We start from the raw sequence: 16,561 nt of genomic DNA, 5'->3' as shown, positions 1-16,561 counted from the left end.
GAGGGGTTCCAGACGAGCCAGCAGGGAGGGTGAGAGGCAATTACAGCAGGTTCAGGCAAAAATCCGGAGTGAGATTTTATGAAACACATCATACATCGCAGCGTCTGAACCTTTAATTAACTCATGGCCGCGTTCGACGCCAACAAGTTTTATCATCATATTTGCGATGAATGCAGCAATTCAAAAACCCACCCTCAGGAGAAAAGGTGAGACAGGGCAGCGATGTTGGAGTTGAAGCGGCAGAAAAGTAGAAGCTAAAAAAAAAAAAAAAAAACCTCTCAAACAAGCAAGTTGCAACAGATTTGGAATGCATGGATCTGCATCTGCATTTGGTCAGAGGTGGAATTTCACAAATCTGAAAAGCCGAAAAAAGGAAAAATTAATCACTGTGAACTTTTTCTAGAAGGAATTTTAGAAATGGCAACGACAGGACAAAGACCAAGTCCCGCATTTTCCACATTTCTGAGGATTTATTCAAACCGATGAGTGGACAGAAGGAGCATGAGGACATGAGTGATAATTAATAATGAGGCCTAAAAATTCAAACATTTGCTAGTAGGTCAGATTCCAAGAGACAAACCGAGAAGGACAGACGGATCACTGACCAGACGGATGGATGGAAGATGGATGTTGACACGTCTCCAGATCTCATTCAAACAGATGAATCAGCCTGCCTCCCCTCATACATGGCGCATTCATCAAATACAATGCAATCTTTCAAAACCTAGCGCCGTGATTAAACACCCCAAAGCCTTTAAATTCAACATAATAGCCAGGGAAGTGCCAATAAAGCCCCCAGCAGTCTATATCCCCATTTGTGATTTGTTTTTCATTGAGATTCAAACCAGCTCACTCGTGTTTCATCTCCATGTGCTGATGTGAAATGAATTTGACAAACAGAAGTAGAGGCACACTTTGAAAGTAATTTCCTCTGCAAGAAAAGAGGGGAAAAAAGCTCCTCGGTCTAATTGGAAGTAGTGTCATCCGGCTGCAGGGTACAGAACAGCTCATTAAGAAAAGACAAGAGGGAAGACTTGTGTCCGAAATAACAGGGATGCAGAAGAGGATGCAAAACTCCACAGCAGCATTACAAAACATTCACAGCATCCAACATGCAAAAGCCAGAAAGGGATTGGAATCTAATCTACTACAGTCATATAAGTTCTCAAAGTCCAATATTTTAGTGATAATTCAAAGCATTAAAGCAACAAGTGACATCAGATTTTTCAATTTTGCACAGGCATTACAATACTGAGGGTCTGGAAAACAGCAACATTTCATCATGCTTGTGATTATTTTGCGTGGGCTCAGCGCCGGGAAGATAAATGCATTAGTCTGAGTTTACAAAGACCAGCACAAATCCAATACGGCAGACGGCTCGGCGGTGCCGTTTCCTCTCGTTTTGAGAAAAAAAGAGCGAGACGTCGGTTGAATCACAAGCTGGATATTGCAGAAGTGTGAAAGAATGGCGTCTGGCTCGGAGACTATGAGTTTTTCCTCTGATACTGCACTGAAACTGATCATAAGGCGCGTACGCAGAGCTCACCGACAACAGCAAGCCACACCAGAGGAACAGAAACACAAGACGAAGCTTGATCCGCTTTTTACAAGCCTGTCATCATTCAGTTTGAGAATATTTCCTGTGAACAACAAAAAGCAGAAAACTTAACTTCAAGTCACAATCCAGATACCAGGATTCAGTATGCAGCATTCAATGTATATTTGAAAAATTCTTTGTTGTTGTTCACAATCCTTCAACGATCAAGAAAAAGCTGATTTCAACAGAGGTCTCGAAGAATGACAAGATCTTAATTCACTTTTCTCCCCGGTCTCTCTCTGGATGTACGTAGTGACAAAATGCCACTTTCTCTTATTTCTCTGTATTATGTCCTTTTTTTCATATGATACCTATTCACATACGTGACATAGCTTAAAAACTGACAAAGCCTAAACTGCCTGAACTCAGCTGCCATGATGGTTTCCTGGAAGTAACTTAGGTCCTGAAAAGACAAGGTTTCAAGTAAAAACACATTATTTTTACGTTCTTGTTCAGAAAATATTGAAACTGTCCTGGACAACTGTGCTGAAAGAGTTATTCAGTGTCCTATCTATATATATATATATATATATATATATATATATATATATATATATATATATATATATATATATATATATAATTCTATAGAAATTAAAATTAAAATACATTAAATTCAGGCACCCCGGTCATAGGGTTAAAATCAAACATGACAAACAAAAAAACTATCGATAATAATATAAAGAAGTAAAACATTTGTAAGTATCACAGATTTCTCTGTCAAATCTAAAACTGTGGATCTGCTAAGGTTCAGAGAGTTCACAGATGGCTATGCCGGCTCGTGTAGAATTGTTGGCGTTTTCTCCACACTTTATTTAAATGAAATGGACACACTGTAAATTGCGCCGTATAAATAAGACTGAAATTGGATGGAAGCTTGTTGACACTGTGTCCTCCAGGCTGAAGAGGAGAGGAGCCATCCAGCCTGTTATCAGCGCACAGTTCAGAAGCCTGGGGGTGTGTCAGTGTACACACACACACACACACACGCGAAGGGCTGTGAAAGCTTGGTTACCGCTCCACAATACTTGGAAGGTTTGCAGCGAGATAAAGACAACATGTTTTTCAGGAAATCCTTTTGCTTATTTCAGCAAGATGATGCCAAACCACAACTCCACACCTACTACAAAGGCTGTGGTGAAAGACTGCTCCACTGGAAACATTTGCCGCCTTATAAAATGAATAATACATCAAATGGGGCCCAATGCAGCTGAAAAACTGCATCGATTAAGTCGAAGAGAAAATTTTAAAGCTAAAGAATTTGGTCTCCTGGGCTCCAAACTCATCCACAGCTGATGCAGCACGTTTGGTAAACGGTTTCTGCTGACGTGTTGCTCCTATCATATTCAGAATAAGCTGTAATAACTTTTAAACACAAGCTGATTTCTTAGTTTCAGCGTCCGGCATGTTGCGGTTCCACCATTCTCGACAGGACTGCTAATGATTTTGTGATTCTGGAGACAATTTCCCGAGTTTTCTGTGGGATTGTGTAACTCCAGTGTGAAAGAGCATCAGTCAAAACTGCCATTATGAGCTGCAGTGACCTTAATAAAGACCCCACATTGTCTGAGGGATGCCAGTGGTTGCCAGTGTTAACTCCCTGGCTGGAACGAAAGCCCCCAACCCTCCCTCCGAGATGCAAGACGGATTCTTCAGATTCCTCCTGTGTGTGTAAGATTGACTCCGAACAGCTTTGGGGAGGGAAAAAAGTGTGACGTGCTGCAGATTCTGCACAAACTGAACGTCCAACACAGACTGGGGAAGCGACGGAGAGCAGACGGAGGGAAGATGACGTGAAACAAGCTGGCAGACGGAGAGAGAGGGAGCCTGACCGCAGAGTGACCGGTGAGCTCTTGGCCGTTCTGCGCTCCACAGATGACTCAACACTCGCAGACAAAAGCTCTCAAAACTCTCTCTGCGCGGCTGTAAATCACAGGCGATATTCTCCGCTTGAGTCATAAAGCACGCCAGAGTTTTATAAGTGGATTAATGCATTTGTTTGAATCGCCGTCCAAGATTCCGACACTCGTGGCGTTTTAAAGGCAGCGTGACAGGTTCGAGGCGAACGCCGACGGGAACGAGAGCGCTCTGCGGTCTGTCGTATTTCCGCGGCGAGCGAGGACAGTGCTGTGGAGGCAGTTTTCTTTGTTGTCTGTTGCTGAAGCGTGCACCGGATTAACCCTCGAGGAGCGTGCAACAGGGGAGCGGAGGGGAGGCGAGAGATAAACACCTGGTCGGGAACCATCAACCTCCCTCCGAGCAAGGCAGGCACCCCTTCAGTGAAGCTTTTGAGAAGCAAAGAGGAGCGAAAAATGCTACTGCAGGGCTCAGCAGACAGATTAAAGACAGAAATGCTGTTTTTTTTTTTTTTTTTTTCGCTTAGCTTTGACAAGAAGATTGCAGACTACAGTTAATTTATCATTCCTTGTCCTCGGCGAAGCAGCAGCAGGTGGCGGGGCTGCATCGCACCAAGCCGTTTGGAGATGAGGACCGAGGCTTTGCAGAGCATGCATCGAGTTTGACGCGGAGAAAAAAACTGCAGAGCCGCTCTGTTAGCGAAGCTCCGTCACCTGAAGACATCTGTTTGACAGACGCAACAAGTGCACATAGCTCCACGCACAGCAAAAGAGAAAACACACAAACACGTTGAACGCACTTCAAAGCCGCTGGCAGGAATTTAGACTTTAACAAGCCAGAGGGGAGAAGAGAAGGAAACAAGGTGCTCCAGTCAGCCCAGACCTCTAAAAACACAGTGGGAGAAGGGTCTCCCACAACGAGACCAACTGTAGGCCAGATCAGCCCCGGCAGCCGGCTGTCTTAACCTCAGATTTCCCACAATGCAACGCAGCGTGAGACGGCGGGCAGCAACAACAAAAGCTGGCGGGCGTCTGCCGAGCGGGGGGAAAGAGGAGACGCCCCAGCCGACGGCGCAGACACAACAACGCCGCCGGCCCAAAACACATCAGAGGTGAGGAGAGGAGAGAGCGGCGCGGCGGCAAACAACATCAAACGCGCACGGCAGGCCGCGGCAAGCGCACTTGGCAGCCGGCGCGTGCGAGCAGGTCGCCGAGCTGCGGAGGACAAACGTGCTATTAAGGAAACCTAATTAACAGTTATAGAGCTCCATGACATCTGGAGGGCAGGGAGGAAAATGGAGAGAAGGAGGAAGGTGAGAGAAAGGTGAAGTGAAGTGATTCATGGGATTTTTTTGGGGGGGGGGCAATTCACCGAGGAGCAACTAAACACAAACATTTATGGAATGTGTGTTTAGGAGATGACTGTGGAATTCAAAGAGTCAGAATAAGCTGCTTGGCACTGGTAAATACAGATTTTGCCAACTTTTCATGGGCTAAGTCCTCGAACTCAGTCCTTCTGCTCACCTTACGGAGTTCCTGATGGGTGGAGCAGAAAAGCGATCAGGCTTTCCGGCACTTTGAGGCCCTGTTTACTCAATGAGTTCAAATGAAATGGAAAACTTTCGAGTTTTGGTTGTCCATTTACACAACAGAGGCCATCGAAATCACTGAAAACAGAACTTTTTGAAACAGAGGAAAATGCAGCATATTTTCTGTGCAGAAAAAATAAACTTAGATTAAGTTGAGAAGACAAGAGCGGAGCTTATAATCTAGATTATGTTTTTATTTTAGTGTTATTGAAGATTTTCTTTATCAGAAAGATATACTTTGACAATTCCTAGTTGTGGCAGGATAAAATGACATTTAACACAATTATCCAGGGTCGTACAGTAAAAGATTGAAGTTGTTTAAACATTTTGATTAATTAATATTGCATTGTGCTTGCCTACAAAGTCCAAAATGAGTCAAGATGGCTAGGACAATGATTTATAATACGTTTTAAATAACCTTTAAAATCACAAAACATGGGTGTTTTAGTAGATGCTACTGTCAAACTGCCACAATATCTTCATCAGAAGTTCTATTCGCATTAAATTACTGGTTCAAACAAGACTGTGAAGAAATAGAACATCTTTAGAAAAAAATTAGAATTTTCAATAACAGCAACAGCATTGTATCAAGTCCTCATGCCATCTGAATTACAGCTTGGGTATTACAGGGTAAACATGTCTCTGAGCTAAACACAACATTTAGCACTAAGATGAAATCTTTCACGATGTTATAAACTAGTTGTCTTTTTGTTTTGGATAACTGGGACCATGAACAACCTGAGAGAGCTCACAGGTAAACAATAAAAGCCCTGTTCAAACTGCTTCTGCAGAGAACGCTGCACTAAACATGACTTGAAAGATTTATTCCATAATTTCACATCGTCTTCTTTTATTCAAGCACATCTAACATTATGATATATAATTACAGGGGTTGTCACATGATTGCCGTGAACCCATTTGGTTTTCTTTAGCTGCATGTTTGTTATTTCATTCAGAAAACACTCAGCGGCCTGTGAGTTACCACTTGAAGGACTCTGGTCGTGGGACTATGAAAGGTCAGAGTAAACGGGGCTGATGGGTAAAGCCCACACAGGTCAGAGATAATACCGTCCTCTGGTTTCACTGTGTGGGTGATGGCACCGGGTTTTTATAAGAAGTGATTACAGCTGTGCTGAAAATTACAGGATAGGCCGTCCAATATACTCTCTACATCAGGGATGTCAAACTCATTTTAGGTAAGAGTCCCTCTGAGGACGATTTGAACTGGGAAAGACCAGACCGGTAAGATGATAAAAATCTAATGCGTTATACCTTCGGCATTTTCCTTCACATGCAGTGTAAAGAAGTGAGAGTACATTTTGCAAAAGTCAGCAGAAATAACCTGATCTGCACCGGCATGTATAAATGTAACACGAACGATAAAAACACTATGAGCCTAATTTAAATGGCATCAAGCCACTCAATGGAAACAGCTGAAGTTATACTTTTTATTATTGTATTATTTTTGATTCAGTAATATATTAATCAGTTGAGTAAACCCTGTGTTTTTCAGTCTGGGACTTGTGGAGACAAGAACAAAAATCATATTAATCACATTTATCCATGTAACTGCAGTGACTGAGCAGAGAGACGTAGAACAGGACAGAGCTGATAAAGTTCACACCATTACATCACTTTAATATAATGCAGGCTTCACAACCAGGAAACACATGTTCTTTGACAGCATAATACACCCTATATGATCTGTTATGTAGCTTTCCAATATGATATCAATGCATGATGTAGCTGTATATTTGTCATTTCTTATAAATTGACATGAAACATTGAGTTCGGTGTGAAGCTCTGTGAAATCAAAATAAACACATGCCGGTCCACAGATGTTCCACATCTGAATACAGAAAGCGTCAATGTTTTCTCTCTTACGCAGTTTACATTTTTTCTCACGCTGTTGCCTTTTGACAATAAATGCATGCATGTGAATGTGTTTCGAAAGATACTCTTCAGTGTTTTATTTATTATTCTGACTTGGTACGACCATCATTTCTGGGATATAGTTTTGATATCAGCTTAAAGTGATTAGAAAAAAAATAGCTGCACCAAGACTGATAAGAATCCCAGGTTGGAATGTGTTACAGGTATTTATTAAGAAATCAAGAAATAAAAAACAGAAATCATTAACGGGCGATCACACTGAAACCGAACATGTAAAAAGAAATCATTAGTGCGGCCACCTTTAAAGAAGCAATACAAAAGAGGTGGAGAGAGTACGAGCAGGATTTTAATAGCACATTCCTCTCGCCTGAAAAGGCTCCACGCAAGTAATTTAAAACACAGGTATGTTGATGCCTTGGAAACTCTCCCACCGGATCATTAATCCGCCACCAGCAGGTTAAACACTCAAATATGAAGCACACTCAACCACACACACACCTCTAGAAGCATGCATCTTCCCTGGAATACTGGACACCAGGAAAAAAAGGAACCAACACTTATCGATGCTGATGTTTATGTGATTTTTTTTTTTTTTTTTTGTCTCTCTGTTTCACTCCTCAACCCGTCTCCCTTTCATTGTGTCTCGGCCCCATTTATTACCCCTTTTGTAGTACAGTATACTCAATACATAAACAAATACAGCTGCTTCGTTCCACCAGGCCTGTGATTAGTTTTGCCGGCTGCGCCGCAGCCTCACGGGAGAAAAAAGAGAAATATTCCACACAGCAAATTCTGGAACCCCGGTGTTGTTTGCGAAGAGGTGGGAGTTTACCGTCATGTGTTTCTGCTGGATTCATGCTTTGTTTTTCAATGGAGACCATAAATTCTCCAGCTTGTAAACGTGAACAGTTTACAGTCAGACAATAAAAAGTCTTATTATTGGAGAGAATGAGAAAAGCATTTGTTTTTAATGGACGGGCTTTGCTAGTGGGGAGTTTGAAACAGGCTGTTTACTGCATCTGACCCCGTCTGCATGAATATTTCTGTGTGTGTGTGAGAGACTGTCACACCAAGATTGAGATAAAAAAGATCAATGCTGCTCCTCCGGAGCCTCGGGGGGAGAGACTAACCATCTAATTAGAGGTTATAGGGAGGAGCCGCAGCTCTAAATGAATAATTAGTGCCTTCACAGAGTCTGGGACGAACAATACAAGAGAGAAATGAAAAATGGCCACCAAGCCGCACCGTCGCCTCTCCCCGACAAAAACTAAATAGTCTGTGTCCCGAGGAGCCGGAGGAGATTCAATACCTGAGCGGGCGCGAGATGAAAAGATGAGGAGACACTTAGTGACCACCTCAGGTGTTAAATCAGCATTTCCATTCATCATTATTCACTTTGAAAGAGATTCACTTCTCTGCAGTGGGAGGCTGTCGTACTGCCTGAATGCCAGCTATACATAACACAGCCTTTAATAAAGCACAATTCTGTGCTTTTACTTGTAAACTGCGGATTTGAAATGTTCTCCGGTATTTTTTTATCTGAAGTATTATTATAAAGAAAAGCAGCAGAAATAAACACAACTGATGGTAACAGAACTATGCGTCTGGTTTCTGAGATCCTGCATATAAAGTGGACTAAACTGCACCTTTTCTGAAGCAGGTGAGTTTTCAACAACATGAACATCATTACGTGTGCAGAGGAGCCACAGTTGTGTGTCAGTTGTCACAGTCGATATTCGTTGCAGATCTGTCTGGATCAAATTACAATTTCTTGGCACTTTGCAAAAGTCACCCAACAGATACAGTATAGCTATGCAAGACAATGGAGAATTGCTCACCACATAAATATTGGGCCTTTTTCCAAGTCCAGCAGTTATTTAATCATTGTGCAAGATGGACCTCATGAAAATGCAGAAGCTTCTGAAAAGGACGGCGATCAGACTTTGTTTCTCACACTTTCTAATGGGAAGAAGTTAATTTGAGATGACTTTGAGATTTCCTCTTGGCCAATTCGTTTGTAAATTTCACAGCCCAGTGAGATGGTCTCGCTAGAAATGTACTTGGTAGTAAGAAGTAGGCAGCCTGGTTTTGACCTGAGGAGGTTTGAGGTAAGTATCATCTATTATCGCCCACGCTCTGCTTCTTTACTCATGTTTAGTTTACTGGAGAACAGAGGCAGAGCAGATCTTTAAAAAACATCTGAGAGTCAGAGGTAGGTTTTTTTTTCCACACACTTTTTATTCTGTTAATGAATGTGCAGAAAAATAAAATATTAGAAAAAAAACCAACAATGAATGAGGTGTTTTAGAACCCGTTTACGTGACGGTCCAATAGGTTTATGGACTGGGAGTCATGCCACTCTTTTTTTTTTGTTTTTTTATGTCACTCTGAAAACCACCATTGTTGTTGTCCGTCAATTCACACATGTACAGAAGGTCTGTTTATAACAGTCATGGTGTGCATGTGCAGTAGAAGCAGAAAAGTTGCAATTTTCACATTTTCAGTTCCCCATTTTCCACAGAAACTGAGTCGGAGGATTTTTGAAAAGTTCCACATTGGAAGCCGTTTTCAAAAAGTTGCATTTTCAGTGGCTTTAAACCCCACTGTCACATAAACTGACACCCAAAACACAGCAAAAGTTTTCCAATTTCTCTTTAAAACTTTTTGTAAATGAGGCATCAATCATAGTAAACAAACAAACAAACAAACAAAAAAAAAAATGTATTCAACTTTATAAATATTCATTAGGAAGTAAATACATTTTACCCAGAAACAAAGAGCAAAAATGCAACTTTCAATTTGTTGTAGAAAATAAGGTTTTGTGTTGTGTGATGCTGTTTTACCACAGTGGACACTACGACACAACAATAGATAAACAAGAAGAAAACTTTTTTCCAGTCATGCTTTCAAACTCTGTCAGTGAGACAAACAGCTAAAAGCACCAGAGGACTCTCCTCTGCAGCTGCAAACACCGTTCAACGATAATCTTCATTATATGGGGAGTAATTAGGTCCAAAACTGAACACAGAACTTTGTTCTGACAATGAACAGAGAAAAAAAAAAACATGCAGCCATTAATCAAAGGTTCATAATAACAGGAGAGTATACAAGTACTCCATAAAAGTCAAAGTAAATGTGTCCATTAGGTAATTAGATGCTGCTTTTTATGAGTCTGGCGTTTGACTTGAGTGACAGAAGAAAAGAATTGACCAGAGTGCCCTCTGAACACCATCATTTAGATACCGATGGGGAAGTTTGACTTCTTGGTATTTTGTTTTGTTTTATTTGTAAATTTCACTCTCAATCTGTGTTGACTGTGAATGTTCTTGGTATTTTTTTGGATGCTTCATGAACAACACTCTGCAGCACATGTATAACAGTACCTGGTTCCCTCTGACACCGGCATGTATATTCATTATGCTACCATTAACTCGACTGAAGGTGCAGTGTTCTGGCAGTGGTATAACTTTGGTATAAAACATATTCCGTTCAGAAATGCACACAATTATTGGGTAGTTTTGCAGAATAATACAATGCTAATGTATTTTTAAGGCTAGGACTCTGCCGACTTGCTTCATCACTGCTTCACCCAGATCATTAAAAATACTTTGATTATACTGGAGTACGCACCGATCGAACAGCGCTTGCTTTACCACAGTCAATAAAAGATTACATTTATTGTACCTGTGCAGAATAATGCTGATCCAGATTTGAAGACCTATTTGTGACCAACCTGCTATTAATCTTCTTCTTTTTCCTCAAGACAGGCACTAAACAATGGCCGTCCACTCGCTCTCATTAGCAAACTTTCTACACAACCGGCTCGCCCTGTAATCAATACCTTTAATTCCCTAATGGCCTCGGCTGGTTTAACCCCGGCCGTGTTATGAGAGGCACAGAGCCAGACAGATGAACTCTGCTCGTCTCTCTGGTTTCTGTCGAAGTGCTGCAGACAGGTATTTCCCCCCCGAGGACAGATGTGGGCGGAGCTATGCAGAGGTCAGGGGTCAGAGTAAGACAATAACAAGCGTTCTCAAAGCTCCTCCACCCACTCTGTCAGGTAAGAACAGGCCTAATGCAGGTGAAAGAGCTTTGGCAACACCACAGACCAGCCACCGTCCAAATACAGGCCACAAAATTCTCCAAGCTCAGTCATGTAGGCGCTGAGCTTTTCAATCAACCCACCCGCACAAGACAGAGAGAGAGAAAAAAAAGTCCCTGGTTTCTCCATTCTGGCCAACATTCAAAGAGAAACAGAAAGTTTCATCACATCGGAGCGATGGTTTTAACTATCTCTCTGAATCTCTGCTACATGAAATTGCTCTCTGAAGAAGCACTGTCAAATAACTTGGTAATGTGTAATATTTATTGTGGCTAGTGAGGCAATCCTATTACTCTGTAGTTCTTTTTTTTTTTTAAATTACATTTTATTTTATTTTATAGGTTTGGGCCAGTGAGGCCAAAAATCTCAGTTCATGCTCCGGCTGCATGTGGAAGCAGATATTACACCGATTTTCTTCTCATGGGAAGCCCGTATTTATTACGTTCTTTAGCTCCTTCTGGGTATAATTCTTTTAAATGGAGCCACGATAAGCCTCGCAGCCTGTAGTCTGGATTTGCTTGATCATCTGACATGAACCTTCTTTGTGTTTTAAAGAGTCAGAATTCCGATTTTAATGCTTACATTTTTAATGGCGTGGAGAAAATGTTCCCGTACAGCCAGATCATTACCTCGACTGACCCAGCTTCAATCCTCAATTGTAAGTGATCACTAAAATGAACTTTTGCACTTCTCCATAAGTACATGAACGAACACACACATCTGAGCTCACCGATGCCTGAACCTGCCTGTGTGTGCTGGTCGGGAGGGCTGGCTGTGGTGAAAGCTGGTACCAGACCACCTAGGGAAAGCATTCCGCCTCTGAAAGCAATGAGGGAGCGAAAGACTGAAAGCATCCCTGGTTCAGGAAACCACAACAGACACAAGGCAGGGCATGGATCACTCAGTCTGGGTTAGTCTTTTCAATCACATGTCCAACTTGTCCCTCTTTTGACAGGAATTCAACATCTATAACGTCTATAATGAGACCTTTGAGGAGGCTTTTTCTCCAAAGAGTGATTCAGATTGTTATATTTTTCTTCTTACAGCAAAGTAGGTGAATGAATACAACCAGTGAGCCAGGTCAAGGGTTAGGAAAAGCTCAAGATTGTTCAGTGAAAGTTCACCTGGTCAACAGTAACCTGAGCAATCATGCCAGAGAAGATAATCCCGCATGTCATCAGGACACATCAAGTGGAAACCACAAACGCCTGGACCGTTTTGTGTCAGTCAGACTAGAAGATGGTGGGGTATTTCTCTCTGGGTAAGTTTAAACTGCAAGCTGTGTAAAAGTGAAAACACAAACATCTGGGGGATTAGCAGCAAAGGAAACATTCAAGTTTCTCAGAGGTTGAATATTTGCTCTGCTGCTAATCCCCAGATTAGCAGTAAAAGAAATAATCAGCGTCTGAGAAAGTTTAATGTGAAACGTTAATCACATGAAATGACTAAAATCAACACAGACGAGTCCACACAAATGATAAATTGATCCAGTTTTAAAACCAGTTTTTTTTTAAATATGCTGAGCTTTATGTTCTATCCTATCCTAAATACTGAAAAGTATTTTTTTTAATAAACTTGCTAATAAGTCATTTAGATTGGCATCAATGAAGGTAAGACTTTAGAAAAACTTTGAAAACCGAAACTCAAAGTGATGCAGAATAAATCTGTTGAGTGTCAAGTCGAGTAACACACAACTTCAAAGTGTCATTTATGAGCATCATAAATCAATCCTATTGAGGCTAACAGGGGATCATTGCATATTTTCCTCAGCATCTATCCATAAAAACAATCGCTGGCATTTCACATTACTGTGCTGAAGGTCTGGCTGCGGAGTTGCCAGATGGATGCGATGCAGCCGGTATTGAGGTGATTGTTTCACGATGACAGACAGGGTTAATCAGACATTCTCTCAATCGTTGGAGCACATGAAAGCAAAAGCTACTGTAAGCCAGGCGCTCAAACATCAAGACGTTAAATGATTGGGTGTAAACACGCAGGCAGCCCTGCAACAACGTAACACCTCAGAATATCTCAAAGCTCTTGTGAATTGTGGCGTACACATAATGAGGCTCATTACCCCACACAGCAGGTATCACCAGCCACGAGAACAATGTCTGACATAAAAGAGACTATAAACACATGACATCCTAATGAATTCAGACAAAAAAAGCAAGTAGAATGATTTTCTGTAAACACTAAAGTGTTTATAAATTGATTCTTCATCTACTGTTATTACTTCCTGATTATCCTGGAGATTAAATAGTTCATATTCCATCTCCTGTTGCTTTAATTTAATACTGCTTTTCTGCCGTGTGAAACATGGGAAACGTAATTCAAGCTGCAGAAAAAAAAGCTCAGTGGTATAACAAGTTTTTCTTGGTTATGTACTGTTGAGAGACGAACTTCCAACGTGCACATCAAAGCAGCTTTTTCTTGGCAAACGCTTCAGGACTTTACCCTGACAGCTTCGCTCTGTGTCAGTCAAACTCAATCGGGGCACGTCCTCGAGCAAATGCACGTCAGCTTCAAGGAGCCACGCCGAAAGAAATAACTCTCCTCAACAAACCGCTGAAGGGAGAAATCATAACTTTGTCAAAGGGCGTCATAAAGCAGAATCATTTGCTGTCCTAAAGATCAGTGATGTGACTGTTTTGATGAAATTGCCAGTGGGGGAAAAAAACAAAAAAACCCCAAAATGCTCTCGAAGCTGATTTTTGAGATCTCCCAGGAATCATGTGAAATGATGGATTCTTCTGTGGGATTCAGTTTGTATAACATAATGGTTTGGCCAGAGGTTTCACTCATAAATTCCTCACACCTCATTAGAAAAACACCTCATCACTAAGTCAGAGAACATAAAGCCCTCGCTGGATTGTGGTCTCAAAAAGGATTTGTGGGTTTTGCTAATTTTGTTGAGTTACCAAAACTCAAGAGTGCTTAAAATATCAAACGAAACAGTGTCCAGCTCATGAGGTTAACCGTTTCTGGAAACAACAATGACAACGGGTTTATTGAACACGTTTCTTTGTCAAAACAATTCGTTTTCCATCCATGAATAAAAACAAACTAGATTAGTGGTTATACTCTGGCAAGTCTGAAATCAGACGATTGTTCATCGAGTGGTTGGTTAAAAGTGAAACCTCTAGGTCCAATTTTTTCATAAGTTAACTGTACTTACTGTTGTATGTCTGATAAAAGCAGAAATGTGCCAAAATTTTAAAGGTTATGAGTTTCTCATCAGTCTTTCATGTGGGTGTTTACAGGTCATATCATGTCTGCGTGTTTTAATGTACGTCTTGTGTTGTCATGCTTTAGACTGAAAAGGTCGTGATATTCCCTGTATATCATGTCTCTTCTGTTATTTGTGGCTGTTGATTCATCATTCATCAATACTCCTCGTTTCAGGTCTGGTGTTGCGTTTCTCCACCTCTTTCGCCTCCGTCCTGCCCCACTGGCTTTCTCTGTTTGTGTATTGAAGTTGCTAGTTCGACTCGTTCTTGCCATGTTTGGTCCTCACCTTCTCCCTCTGTGTTCCTTGTGTACTCACGTCTGCAAAATGCAAAATCCATTCAGCTTCATCACCCCTGATGTCTGAGCTCTGGGTAAATGTTTGGAAATATTTCACCAAAGGAAAACTGCTTCGCTGCACAGCAACTGGACCTGACCAAAGGATGACACTTGTGACAAGGATATGCTTAGCTGAGCATTTAGTGGTCTGGCAGCGAGACGGGCCTCAATCCTGCCGGACGCCGCTTGCTATTGAAATGTCAGCTTAGCCAGAGGATGGTACACAGTGACAGCACACTACTTTTTTTCTTTTGAATGTTTAGAGCATCTCACCACATGATAGATGCTGCTGAAAGGGATTACTAGGATCAGCAAATGCAACAACCTACGCTCTGAGCCGTGCTGTCATAGACTGTGTGTTTTCTCTAGCCGCATGTAACCCGGATGACAACTGTGCGATCCGCAAGGGTGTGTCACCCTCGCCCGGGTGGCATCACCCCAGATGACAAGGCGCCCGGCTGGAAAACAGATGAACCATCGCATGTTGTGGCAGGTGCCCTGGCGAGTGGCAACCAATTTACCAACCACCAACATCAAACGTAAGCAGGAAAATGCAGACAGGACGAAGGCACAGACAAAACAAAGAGCCAGACTAAATGAAAACAAAGACCACTGTTGCCCTTTCTCTGGCACACCACGGTGTTTTTCAGCCTTTTGTTGCCAGCCACAGACCGAAAACACTGACACCGAGAGAGCATCAGCATTCCCTCACTTGGCAGCCAGAGCTTTGAGATGCAGCAGATTGCGACCAGGCAGAGCCAGAAGGTGAAACACCACGTGGCGGCGGCGGTTTCACAATACAAATGGTGGAGTTATCTGCGTCTGTCTGAAAGCTGCGGGGAGAAACCGTTTCTGCGACACCGACTCCACCGCTGACAGCAAATTGTCTCTGTTTCTTATGTTACAGGGCGCTATCTGAGTAAGGAGACGCAAACAGAAGTCGGGACAATCGTTGTAAGACAGCATATGATACGGGCAAAGCTCCCAGCCATTAGAAATGGGCCACATGTTTGCAAGGATGGGTTACACTTTGAGCGGCACTGGACCCTAGACAACAAAACAAGGCTGAACCAGCACACGGTAAACCCATCTGGAACAAAGGATGGCCTAATTTCACCCGCAGATAAGGGCTGAGCCGAGCTCAGGATGGAGTCAATGTGGGCTGCCACTCTCTTTCACTCCCTACTCACAAAAGGTTTGGGATATCTGTTCGAGACACAAAGCTAAATGAACACTTGTCTAAAATAGGTCAGTCAAAAAGCTCCAGTGTACATTAACATGCAAAAAATAGCATGGATAAATGCATAGATTCATGCCGGCCATGCGGCTAACAGGCATTATTTGATGGGTTAATGGGTTGTTAGCCATTCAAACAGCAGGCTTTAGTCAAGCATGTCACATTGACAGGATAATGGTGGATAGCTGGAGGCGTGAGGCAGATGTTGAGGTCTGGAGGTACCTATTGCCATGAAAAGACTTCCTAAAGCTTCGCCACCATCCTTCCGCTGTCTGGTTACCACTGTTGTTCCATTCACCCCAGGTTCAACTGCATGCTACACCTTTTTTCTTTACTCCCATTCAGTTATTTAGCTTTTATCTCTTATGATTTCAGGAGGGGGGGTATTATAGCTAAATGCCACCCAGCCCATCCGGCTATTTATTTAACTATTAGCTAGCCACGCTAACAGAAGCTGGAGGCAATCTGAGGTCATGCTAAGTGAGAGGTGGGGTCAATACCAAGACAGTTCACAGACAGACTCTTCCATGCAATTAGTTTAAATTCACCAATCATCCAAACTTGCAAACCTTTGAGCTGTGGAAAGAAGCCAATGCACAGAGAGAAGTGATACGCAAAGACAGAGAGAACCTGGAAACGCCAAGGGGAAAAGCCACTGCAGGCCAATGAGTTCAAACTCCAAAACTTTCCGTGACAGTAAAATGTTATATACCGGTAAAT

The 16,561-nt window shown here is 42.2% G+C and overlaps 1 protein-coding gene across 2 annotated transcripts in view; it reads right to left on the bottom strand.

Moving 5' to 3' along the window:
* kremen1 (kringle containing transmembrane protein 1) overlaps window positions 1-16,561 on the bottom strand; it is a 69,169-nt gene that overhangs the window by 12,567 nt on the left and 40,041 nt on the right. The window lies entirely within an intron of this gene.

The sequence above is a fragment of the Salarias fasciatus genome, chromosome 12 (assembly GCF_902148845.1).
Source record: "Salarias fasciatus chromosome 12, fSalaFa1.1, whole genome shotgun sequence".
Lineage (NCBI taxonomy): Eukaryota > Metazoa > Chordata > Actinopteri > Blenniiformes > Blenniidae > Salarias > Salarias fasciatus.
This window is presented reverse-complemented; position numbering and strand designations above follow the sequence as displayed.